Genomic DNA, 13,284 nt, shown 5'->3' on the forward strand with positions numbered 1-13,284 from the left:
AGTCTTGTAGTTTTCTCTGGTTTTAAATCAGAGCCTGCTTGTACCCTTTGCATTTGTTAATACACTGTTTCTCCTTGGGGAGTAGTGAGGTCTTCAAGAGGTGACTCTACCTTGTTTTGAATAGGTTCCTCTACATGATGCACTTTCTCATAAGATGCCTCTTCCCTTTGAATGGTCAGTTCCTCTTGTCATTTCTCTTTTTCCTGGTGTTCTCGCTCTTTCCTTGTTGTTTCTTCTGCTTGGTATAGTGCCTCTTGCCATGAGTCCTCGTTGTATTTCTTCTTTTCTTTCCATTAAGGTTTTTGATACTTATTTTGTTTTTCCTTGGGGGTATGTTGTGTCCATATCCCAGTCATGTTTTGTCTCAAGAAAATTGTGAAGGAGGGTCTAGTGGTTCTATAATGCCTTCTTGACGCTTGCCTATAGGTCCTTTGCCATTGTATCCCATCCGTTGCATGATCATGAATCCTTTTCCATATTTTTGTGTGGGTATGGCTACCTCCAGAGTAGCAACTCTGACTTTTCCCTCATCCTTTTATAGCCAACTAAGGATATATTTCTCTTCTGATTCATGTGTTAGTGTGCCCAATTGGATAAATTTGCCATCAAACTTGGTGATGGGCTGTGTTGCTTGATGTGTTGATGTAGAAGGTTTCCCATGAGATTTTGGTGATGTTGGCAATTTGGATAAGCACATGGGTTCGAAAGAGTATTCTCCCATGCCTTGCTCTTTGATTTTCATCTTTTGTTTGAAATCCATGGATAAAGATTTGAGCTTTTCTTGATGATGATCTAGTGCTAAGGAAGCTGGAGCTTCCCTGTTGTGTGGAATTAGGATGTCTTGAGCTGCCCCCATAGCATTGCAATGTTGAAAAGGATTATTATTAATAGAGATAGAAATATCTTGTCTATTATATGGGAATTTGACACACTGATGGTAGGTTGAAGGCATTGCTTGCATTTCATGTATCCAAGGATGACCCAATAAAATATTGTATGTTAAGTCTATGTCTAAGACTTGGCACATAGTGTCTCTTTGTATCGGTCCTACCTGAATAGGTAGTATCACTATTCCTTTGGATGATCTTTCTTCATCATCATAGGCCTTGATGGTGGCTTTTTGTGTGGATCAATAGACTATTCAAAGAAGCCTAATGCACGGATAAGTTTTAAAGTAGAGATATTGAGACCAACTCCCCCATCTTTTAATACTATTTTAACTCGATATTTGTAGACTAAGACTTCAATATGAAGGGGAGTATTATGTGGCTGACTCAAAGAGATATTATCATGTTCGGAAAAGGTGAGATTATGAGGCCCTGTCATATGAGCCACCATGGCTTGAAATTTATCAATGTCCAGATCTTGAGGCACATTAGTTTCAAGGAGTGCTTGTTCTAAGATGTCCTTATGTTTCAGTGAAAGTTTGGGTAACTTGAGTATGGATATCTGAGCAGGAGTTCTGCGTAGTTGATTAACCAAACCATATTGAGTCTTGGAGATAGTGGTCGATGTTGATGTATGCCCTTTCAAGATGTATTTTTGAGCTCTGGTTGTCACATTGATTGATGTATGGTCTTGTTTGTCCTTGATTTTTATGATATTTATTTGGTTGTCATCTATTGATATGTGATTGATGGTGTTTTTGTATAGATGATTTATGTGAGCTCCCCGCGTATCGTTTGATGATGAAGCTCCTTCCTTGTTGTAATTTGGAAGAGGATTTTTAAAGGCATCATGATCACCATTTGTTTTGAGACCATCAACCGTTAAATCACCTCTATCGATCATATCTTGAACAATATTCTTAAGCCTCATGCAATCATTTGTGTGATGTCCTTTGTTTCGATGAAAATCATAGAAATGCGAGTCATTCCACCAAGGTGGTTTGATCTGGGGTTCAAAGTTGTTTATGGCTGGCAATGTGATAATCTTGTTTACGAGGAGTTCTCAAAATGCTGATTCTAAGGTTTTCCCTTATTTTATGTAGATGCATCTATTTGGGAAAGTGTTGGTGTTACCTCTTTGATTTGTATTATTCCCTTGGTTAGTGTTGTTGCCTTGGGTATTGTTGTTGGTGTTTGAGATTGAAGGTCCCTGATTGGTATTTTGTGGATAAGTGTTAGCACCTTGGTTAACACTTTTTTGATTCTTGTTAGATTGTGGATTACCTGATAAAGCTAATATTGGTTGTTTGGACTTGATATCATTAGCGTCAACTCCTCCCTCATTAGCAACGTTTTTGTTTCTGGTCCAGAATCTAGATTTGCCTAGAGTGTTGTTGTTGTTTTGGTTGTTAAAGTGAGTGTTGGATGAATTAGTTCCTTAAATAACTTCAATGTTCCTTTCTTGATGCAGGATTCCTCTACTTGGATCCCATTTTCGATCAACTTAGCAAAATATGGTATGCATTGGAGCTTGAGTTGATAACTCATCTCACTATTTATATTGTCGATAAAGATCTCCATCTTTTCCTTTTCAGGCACATCTCGAGGATATCTTGAAACCATACGCCTCCAATGCTGAAGAAACACCATGAATGTTTCATTGTTTTTCTGTTTGGTATTACATACTGTTGGTATTTTGGATATGTTGATATGGTTTTGTCATTGATGTCAATACTTGTCAACACTTGTCAACCTTATCAGCACTTGGAGATCTTTGGTTTTGTTCACCGACAAGTCAGAGACTTATGCACAGTCACCGGTATTTGGTTCATTGACAGGCTATGTTGTTCACTGACACTTGGAATGACTTGGAGACTACTTGGTTATATCGAAGACATTATTCAATCACTTGGTTTTGGGGATTTGGTTATTGGTCTATTTGGATGTGCATATTTGCTGTTACCGATAAATAGGTCCAGGTTATGCACCGACAAGCATATCTATTCCAAATCAGCACGACACATTATGAAGATGATTTATTATTATTGTAAATGCATTGAGCCGACATGATGCATCACATAATGATTTATTTGTAATTGATGTTATTGTAATATCTTTTAGTGAGCCGACCTATTCAATTGGTCTTAGGTTATGGTATAAATGTAAGATCTCATTTATGAGATTAATATGTGATTGGGAAAAGGATTGTAATAGGGTATATGCGAAAATAAGAAGAGCTATACACGCATACATCATTTGAAGGTTGAAGGAAGGTTTTTGTGAAGGCAGTCAGAACTAAACTGGTACTGAATCCAACATATGAAGATGCTATTTTATGCAGTACATTATCATTGGATTTAACCATCCAATTGTAGTCAGTGTGACTCCCATTTTGTGATTGAGCAGTGAGCTCTAGGCAGCTGGCTTTTTTGCATGTGCAGACTTCATATTGTACACACATACTATCTGCAGTAGTAATATTTGATTGTGGGTAAGACTTCCTGCTGTGGTTTTTCCCCTTACAGGGTTTCCATGTACAAATATTTGTGTTATGTGTTGTGGATGTTATTGTATTTCTATTTCATGCATTAATCTTTACCGACACTGCAATTAACTGATAAAACTGTCTACCGACATAAAGTTTGGTTTACCAACATTAAGCATTAAATTTTGGTTAAGTTAATTTTGATTGAATTTATTGGACAACTAATTCAGCCCCCCCTCTCAATTGTCTCTGGGACCTAACAATTGGTATCAGAGCCTAGTCCTCTTTTTGTAGAAGTTTAACAGCTTGAGGAGATCCAATGTCTTCTAACTATTTCAGGAAGGACAGTCCGAAACTTGATGGAACTAACTATGGCATATGGAAGATCAGGATGGAGACAAATTTGAATTGCATTGGAAAAGACATATGGGATGTTACAAAGAATGGTTATACTGCTCCTACTCAAGGACAACCTAATCCACTTAACTTGGCTAAAGATGAGGAAAATGATTACAAAGCAAGAGAAGCACTTTTGAGCGCATTGTCAGATCAGCAAGTTATGGGATTATCAGATAGATCTACTGCTAAATCTATTTGGGACAAATTGGAAACATTGAATGAAGGAGATTCCACAGTCAAAATTGCAAAACTTGAATGCTTCCAAGTCAGGTATGAAAATCTAAAAATGGAAGAAGATGAAAGAATTTCTACTTTTATGGAAAGAGTAAATGAAATTGTTTTGGGTATACAATGTTGTGGAGGAACATTAAGTGAAGATGAGATTGTTTCTAAAGTTTTAAGAGCTTTTCCACCGGCATATAATATGAAAGTTACTTCTTTAAATGAATTGAGAACAATGTCTAATGCATCAGTATCTAGAGACACCTTGGTTGGAAAACTTTCAGCTTTTGAATTTGAGGAATTTGGTCTTGTTGCTACTATTAAGACTAATCTAGATTTCAAAGCATCATCATCATCTGCAACATCATCATCATCATCATCATCGAAATTTGATTGGAAAACCTTCTATGCAAAAGAACTTGAAGATATCAGGAAAGAGAATGAAGAACTGGAAGAGCTTGAAGAAAGATTTGCAAAAAAATGCATAAAGGTCCAGTTGGAAGTAAGTATGAAGGTAAAGCACCCTTTAAATGTTTTAACTGTAATAAGATTGCTCATATGGCTTCTAGATGTCCTGATAGACATGCAAGATTAAGAGAAGAAGCTAAGAGAATATATAAGCCTAACCTTGATTATCAGAGATACAAATTCAAGAAGAATAGAGACAAATCTTGTTATTATGCTGATGAAGGAGTTACTGATGATTCTGATGAGGAACCGATAGATAATGGATGGGATTTTGTTGCTATAACAAAAGATCAACCAACACCTACTGTTCAATTGATAGAGAAGGCCTTGGCAGCTAAAGTTGAAGATAAGGATGAATGAATTATTGATTCAGGATGTTCACATCACTTGACTGGTGATAAGAGTAAATTCTTAACCTTTCAGGATTACAATGGAGGTCTAGTGAGATTTGGAGATGATAAAGCTTGTATGATCAAAGAAAAAGGAACTATATCTTTTGATGGTAAGCATAATACTCATAATGTTTACTATGTTGAAGGTTTGAAGCATAATCTTTTGAGTGTTGGTCATTTAGTTGAGAAAGGATTTCAGTGACAATTTAAGAATGGTAAATGCAAAATCTTAAATAGAATTGGTTTGGAAATTGCAACCGATAATCAGACTAGAGGTAATATCTTTCATTTGAACAACAATGAGAAAGCATGCTTGATTGCACATATTGATGAAAGTTGGTTATGGCATAAGAGACTTTGTCATGTAAATTTTGATTGCATTGTGAAGGCGGTAAGAGATTTACCTAAGATTGTTAAACCTCACAATCCGGTATGTAAGGAATGTCAATTTGGAAAGCAAGTTAGAGCAACTTTCAAGAGTATTCCAGAGAAGTCTAACAATGTTATTGATTTAATTCACACTGATTTATGTGGTCCAGCAAGAACTAGAACTATACAAGGAGATAGGTATTTTATGCTAATCATTGATGACTATTCTAGAATGTGTTGGGTTACTTTTCTCAAGGAGAAATCTAAAGCATTTGGGAAATTCAAACTATTCAAAGTGATGGTAGAGAATGAAACCAGAAAGAAAATCAAATGTTTGAGATCAGATCAAGGAGGTGAGTTCACATCTAAGGAATTTAATACATTCTGTGAAGTGAATGGGATAAGAAGACAGTTATTAGCACCGCAGACACCACAACATAATGGAGTTGTTGAAAGGAAAGACATAACTATCTTGGATGCAGCCAGAAGTATGATATCAGAAGCAAATCTACCTCATATATACTGGAGAGAAGCGGTCAATACAACAATTTATACATTCAACAAAGTTCACATTAGAGGTGAAACCAGTAAGACCCCTCATGAATTATGGTTTGGTAATACTCCTACTCTTAAATATTTCAAAATATTTGGAAGTAAATGCTATATTAGAAGAGATGAGTATATTGGCAAATTTGATCCTAGAAGTGATGAAGGAATATTTCTTGGTTATTAATCTAAGACATATAGATGTTTTAACAAGAGATTGCAGAAAATTGTTGAGAGTGCAAATGTGAAGATTGATGAACAGTTTAGAGGAAATTCAAGGTACATGGACTCTGAACCGGCAAAAGAGATAATCACAAATGAACCTACTATGAATACACTGGTATAGAATGTTGATCCAGTTACACCGGCATCATCTGAAGATTCAACAGTTACTAAAGAACAACAAAAAGTAAAAACACCCAGGTATGTAAGATTGAACCACTCTGAAAGTCAGATAATTGGAAACAAATTTCAAAGAGTTATGACTAGAGGAAGATTGGCAAATGAAGATGTATGTCTTATTTCTCAAATTGAACCTACATCAATTAATGAGGCATGTGAAGATAAATATTGGATTAAAGCTATGGAAGATGAGTTGGAACAAATTGAAAGGAATAACACTTGGTCATTAGTTCCCCGACCTAAAGACAAAAATGTAATTGGAACTAAATGGGTTTTCAGAAATAAACTTAATGAAGATGGTAAGGTAGTTAGAAACAAAGCAAGATTAGTGTGTAAGAGATATTCACAAAAAGAAGGAATTGATTAGAATTAAACCTTTGCACCAGTAGCTAGAATTGAGGCAGTTAGACTTTTATTGGCTTTTGCAGCACACAAGAACTATAAAGTATATCAAATGGATGTTAAATGTGCATTTCTAAATGAAGATATTGAAGAAGAAGTTTATATTGAGTAACCTGATGGATTTTCTTTGTCAGATAACAAAGACATGGTTTGCAAGTTAAGGAAAACTTTATATGGACTAAAACAAGCTTCTAGAGCTTGGTATGCTAGATTGTATCTTTTGAAGCTTGGATACACTAAAGGTAATGCTGACAACAATCTATACTACAAAGTGACTAATGATGACATCTTGGTTATTGAAGTTTTTGTTGATGATATAATCTTTTGAGGAGAAGATGGGCCGTGTAAAGACTTTTCTAACAAAATGCAACAAGAATTTGAAATGTCTATGATTGGAGAGATAAAATTCTTTTCAGGATTGCAGATTTCACAGATTGATAAAGGTATATTCCTATGTTAATCTAAGTACTTGAAGGAATTACTAAAGAAATTTGGCATGGAAAAATCTAAACCGGTAAGCACACCTATGACTACAACTGATAAATTATCTTTGAAGGATGAATCAACACCTTTTAATCCGACTAGATACAAGTCTATGATAGGAGGTTTACTGTATTTGACACAAACAAGACCTGATATTATGAATGCAGTATGTATTATTTCAAGATTTCAGAGTAATCCTAAAGAAAATCATGAATCAATAGTGAAAAGGATTTTCCGGTACCTATAAGGCACTACAAATCTTGGTTTATGGTATCCTAGAGATAAATTTTTTGATTTATGTGCATACACAGATGTTAATTGGGCAGGAGATGTAGATGACGGAAAAAGCACCACCGGTGGAGCATTTTTTCTTGGTAGCAGACTAATTTCATGGTTGAGCAAGAAACAAAGCTGTACATCACTATCAATAGTAGAATCAGAATATGTTGTAGCATCAACTAGTTGTACACAGGTATTATGGATCAAACAAATGTTGAAGGACATAAAAGTAAAATGCAAGGAACCTATAACTATTTATTGTGATAATATGGTAGCAATTGATATATCAAAGAATCCGGTATTTCACTCTAAGACTAAACATGTTTCTATCAAATTCAATTTTCTAAAAGAGAATTTTGAAGCAAAAGAAGTGAAATTGGTTAATGTGAATACTAAAGAGCAGATTGCAGATATTTCTACAAAGCCTTTTCCTAAGGAAACTTTTGAATATCTCAGAGAGCAGCTTGGAGTCCTACCCCCACCGATAGAGACTTAGACAGTTGATGTTTTTTATCAACCAACATAATTAACAGAAGAATCTTTTATTCCGGCTTTGATGAGGAGAGCTACTTCTCAGGGGGAGTAGTTGGTATTAGTTGGATAAATTGGTTAATCGGTATTTTGTATTGCTTTGGCATTTGATGTCAAAGGGGGAGAGATATTATGGAAAAACATTTGAAAAAAATTTTGGGGAGGGATATCTTTTGGGAGAAATTATTCCTAGGGGAGAGAATTTATGTATTTTGATTTCTGGTTAATGATCTCTTTGGGAGATTGTTGGTTTTTGGTTTTTGGCATTTCTGTTTTGGCACTTTGATGGTTTTTCCATCTTATGTTGCCATCAATGCCAAAGGGGGATATTGTTGGTATTTTGGATATGTTGATATGGTTTTGTCATTGATGTCAACACTTGTCAACCTTATCAGCACTTGGAGATCTTTGGTTTTTGTTCACCAGCAAGTCAGAGATTTATGCACAATCACCGATATTTGGTTCAGTGATAGGCTATGTTGTTCACCGGCACTTGGAATGACTTGGAGACTACTTGGTTATGCCGAAGACATTATTCGATCACTTGGTTTTGGCAATTTGGTTATTGGTCTATTCGGATTTGTATATTTGCTGTTACCGGCAAATAGGTCTAGGTTATGCACCGACAAGCATATCTATTCTAGATCAGCACAACATGTTATAGAGATGATTTATTATTATTGTAAATGCATTGATCCGATGTGATGCATCGCATAATGATGTATTTGTAAATGATTTATTTGGTACATTTGAATTTGGGGGAAAAGGTATCATGTTTAATCTCCTATCAAAAAGGTAAGGACAAATTTTGTCCAAGGAGTATCACACTGTGATCCCCTGTTGCATGTCCTGCATTTGTCTTTGCAGCATTTGAATTTGTTGTGTAAGAGTGATCATGGGTGCATTTTTTCGTCAAGGGAAAGCTTCTTCCCTTTCATTATTCCTAGTTCAAGCATGGTTGTGTTCAAGTATGTTATGTTGTTCAGGTATGATTTCAGGATCATGCGTCTCTTCTTCTCTCCATTGTTCTTGATAGGCATAATTTTGAGACCTTGTCCTAAAAATTTGTTTGTCAACCTTCCTTAAGTCTTCAGTATTGAAATCTTCAGGAAGTCTAACTCCTTTGCTACTTAGCATGAGCATATATTTTTCCTTGTCAACTTCAATGAGTCTTTCCATGAGTTTTTGGAATGAGGGGTTTTCTTGACATTCTTGAAGAAGTTCCTCAGTGATCTCTGTATCTCCTAGATCAATATAATCGAAAGGGTTGGATAATCTACAACCCATACTTGACTTTGGTTGTGGTCCAATTTGCTTGTTTCTTTGAGAGCGAGTGACAACGGGCATCTAGTAAAAGCTTTTTGTGATAAAGGGGATAAAATCTTCTTCTTCTCTCTCTGGCGTTGGTGGTTCAGGTCGAGCTACGTTATAAGTGATGCAGATCTGTGGGAAGAAAGCGGGGTTAATCTTTCCTCCACAATTTAAGCACTGGTTGAATGCTATTTTTTGAATGTAAGCTCTTCTTCTTAAGGGTTCTTTGTCAAACTTGTTTGATTTGCCTTGAATATACAATCGCATATGACGCAAGAATGTGCGATGTGATTTAAAAAGTTGGCGATTGATATAGAGAAACTTATTTCATTTGGCAAGTATTTTAGAACTAGGTTTTCTTTTCTTTATCTCAGTTTTGTGATGAAGACTTGTTCTTCTCAAAATATGAGGAGTGGTCATACACGAATGATCAATGGTTTCCTTTGATGTTGGATTGTGATACTTTGTTTGAAAAAATCAAGCTTACTTCATCAAGTAGAGGTTTAGATTTGCCCCTAAGATAAAGTGTGTCAAATGATATGGATAAGAGTCTCCCGATATGGAAACTCAATTTGACAACTCAAGGATTAAACTCAGTATTTTTTTTGTTTTGATAGAATCCATTTAGATGGTACTACCTAATTTTGATTGGATAAAGTTTTACCTCTAGCTACTTTTGGATTCGACAATTTTGTTCTAAGGATGCTTGCTTGATTTTGGAAATGTTTTCTCTGATGATCTGGTTCGAATTTTGACAAAAGGCCCAAAAGGGTGTTTAGGACTGGTGATAAATTTTTATAAAAATGTCTGGTTTACTCTCTATTTTTTTGTGTTTTTACCATGCGCTAAAACAGAGACTGGATGCACTATCTGATGATCTAGATGCGCTACAGGAAATTCCCTATGCGCTACACTGCCTATGTTATGCGCTAACTCAGAGTTCTAAAAACTATTTCTGACTAGAAAGATTATGTGCTAATATGTCCCGATTAAGCGTTGTAGTGTACACTGAGAGCGCTAAGTTAAGCCTCTTATGCGCTATGCTGATGCTCAAAAGCACTAATATGGTTTCACAAAGCGCTACTGGAATGTTAACCAGTATGATAACTGTTTATGTGCTATTTTGACTGATGAAAGCGCTAAGTTCTGGTTTGCATGTGCTATAGAATGGTTGATACGTGCTAGGAGGTTGCTCCTACGCATTAAACTTCCCTGATTGTTTTTTTGTTGGCTATTTTTAGAAATCTTTAGCACTTATTTGCTTTGATGGATGATTCTCTAAAAGTAACTTGAAAACATGACATAAAAGAGATAACCAATTTCGCTTATGCTAAACAGATAGTGTATGTTCTATGAGGATTTATTCAAATCCCCAATGTTTTCATGGATTTAGATACAAGTAAGACAAATCAGATAGACTTTTTATTCAAGGGTCATCAACAATACCATAGCCCACCAGTCTCGATACTCCGTCAGCTGAAACAACCGTGTCACCCTCTACGGGGCGCCTGTTTTTTTACCTTTTGCTAGAAATTAACTCAAAGTGAATTGCTTCACAATTGAGTAGTTATCTTGGGAGATATATGGTGAGTAATCTTGGGGGCGGATTCTTCCCCGCCCTTGCACTATGATATTGAAGATGTTTGGATATTGACTTGGCTCAAAGTTTCTATTTCTAAAGTTTTTAATCAGGCTTTCGTTTGGTCTTTAGTGATAAACTCCCTCGGGAGGCTTCCCAACCTTTAGAACAAAGGCTTTACATATCTTAAAGATACTAAGGGAAGGCTAATCACTGAACAAAACTGTTAAAGGGACTTTCGTCAACCTCCACTTTTGATTATAGTGGGTTGGAACACTTGGTGATAAAGCCATTTCCCACTTAGGTTGTTCCCCTCTCACCAACTATTTAAATGATGCTCTAAGAGAAAATCCGGGGGGCAGGCCTGCTAAAGGTTTTAAGTACTTGAAATGAAGAAAGCATGAAAGAGTGGTTTGGCGTTTTGATCACCCAGTTAAGGGGAGAGCATATACCTTCCACTTTCGAGACAAAGCAAACAATCTTCTTTTTAACTTTGAAGTCAATGATTTGCTAACTTCTATTTGGAGATGTTGCTCCAACAAGCATGGTGTTGTTTTTAACCTTTCATAGCAAAGTGTGTATTTCCAAAACCTTTGAAAAATAAGCTTGGTCAACAAAGTAAATCGTGATTTGATCAACAAAATTTAAAGTTGATAGAGGAAAGATTTCCCTCTTTGCTTTGCATAAAATGAAGATGAGGTTCTTTTTCCTTTGCACTGAAAATGAAGTTGATCCTTTTAAACACCAAAGGAAGGTGAAATTTGTTTTAACCTTTCTCAAAGTAAACTTGCTTGTTCTTTTTAGAGCCTCAAAAAATGAAGTATTTTCCTTAACTTGCAAGAAGGTAAATGTGAATTTTGTTGTTCTTTTTACCTTGCAATAAAGAAAAGAGGAAGTTTATTTTAAACACCAAAAAGAAGTTTGCAATTCATTTTAGGCATCCAAATGAAATGATGAGGTTTATTTTAACTTTTGCAAAAAAAAGAGAGTTATTTTTAACTAACTTCTTTTGAAAGAAAGTAAAAATGAAACCTCTAAAGTAACTCATGTCGCTTCTGGACAAAAGATTAGAACCTGCATGAAAAATCCGTTAGCAATGAAATTTTTATGTGGGCTTATACAAGCCTAAAATTATCTTCCTTCGGTTACAAATTTTTGCTTCTCTGTTACATCTATGTGCTAAACTGTTGCACCTATGCGCTAGAGAAATGAACAAAAGTGCTACATAATGATCCCTATGCACTAGACTGATTACTAGATGCACTAGTCTATTTTTCTAATGTGCTAACTTAAGTGCTCAATACGCTAATGATAGAGTCTAACGCGCTAAACAGTAAACCAAATGCGCTAGAAAAAGGTTTCTAAGCGCTAAAAGAAGGCTCCATTGCCCTAACTCAGCTTTTCTACATACTTGCAATATCACTCTTGCATTAAAAACAATATGTTTTATGGGGTTATGCCCCACGGTGGGTGCCAGAAATGTGTGCGGAAAAAGTGGTGCAAAGAAACGAAAAATTTGGTTTCAAAAGGGCTCCACACACCAATGGGACTCTTGGTGCAAGTTATGGAGCTATATGGAATAGCTCAACTCCCCAAGGGATGTTCCATTGTTCTCTGTCTCACTGGATCCCTCAAGTCAATGCCTTTGCTCTCAGATCACGGAGCAAAGTGACTTCAGGAATGACAACTCCAAGAATGAGGGATGCTTGATCAACTTAATATGAATGCATTCCTAGTTATGCGTGATATTAAATTTAATATAATTTAGAATAGCATGGATATGATGATAAGATAAAATATTAGTAAAAGTCTATCCTAACATGATATACTAGTCTAATATGAGTGTGCTATGATAATGGAAATGCTTATTAAGACAATTTCTATTCAAAGAGAGGCTAAATACTTGATTTAAAAATGATTATAGATTAGATGCATGAAACTTGGATATACTTAGTAAAATGTCTATAAGTTTGATACTAAAGACTTGGATATGAAAATGAGAGAATGAGAGCTCTATTTATAGGAAAAATAGGTCAATGGAAGGTCAAGATTGGATAATCTTAGCAAGGGCTAGGATTGAAAGTTATCAATCCATGTTTACAATTCTCACCAATGAAATGGTAACAATTTTCAACAAAAGACTGCTTGAGAGGAAATGTAAGAAGCATTAAATGCTTGAGAAGACATGATGGTTACCTTAGGAGGTAAGGGTTAAGGTTAGGTTAGGGTCATCCATTGGATAAAGCTTTTACCCAAGGGGTAAACTCTTGTGCAAAGGTTAAAGGGATAACCATGGTCAAAGCAATGAATGCTTGATGAGACCCTTGGGTTAGATGAAGGTTGAGTTAGAGAGGAAGTCTCTAATCATATAAGAAGGTTGAGTTAACCATTAATGGTTAGGAAGACTTTAAAGGTTAAATTGTTGAAGACATAAAGCCTTTAATGGTTTTCAAAGACTTTGAGTGTTTGAGAAGTGACTTTCCTTTGCTTAGAAATGTGATAATATTTAGGAGATGGATTAGGCTAATT

This window comes from Cryptomeria japonica, chromosome 8, assembly GCF_030272615.1.
Source record: "Cryptomeria japonica chromosome 8, Sugi_1.0, whole genome shotgun sequence".
NCBI lineage: Eukaryota > Viridiplantae > Streptophyta > Pinopsida > Cupressales > Cupressaceae > Cryptomeria > Cryptomeria japonica.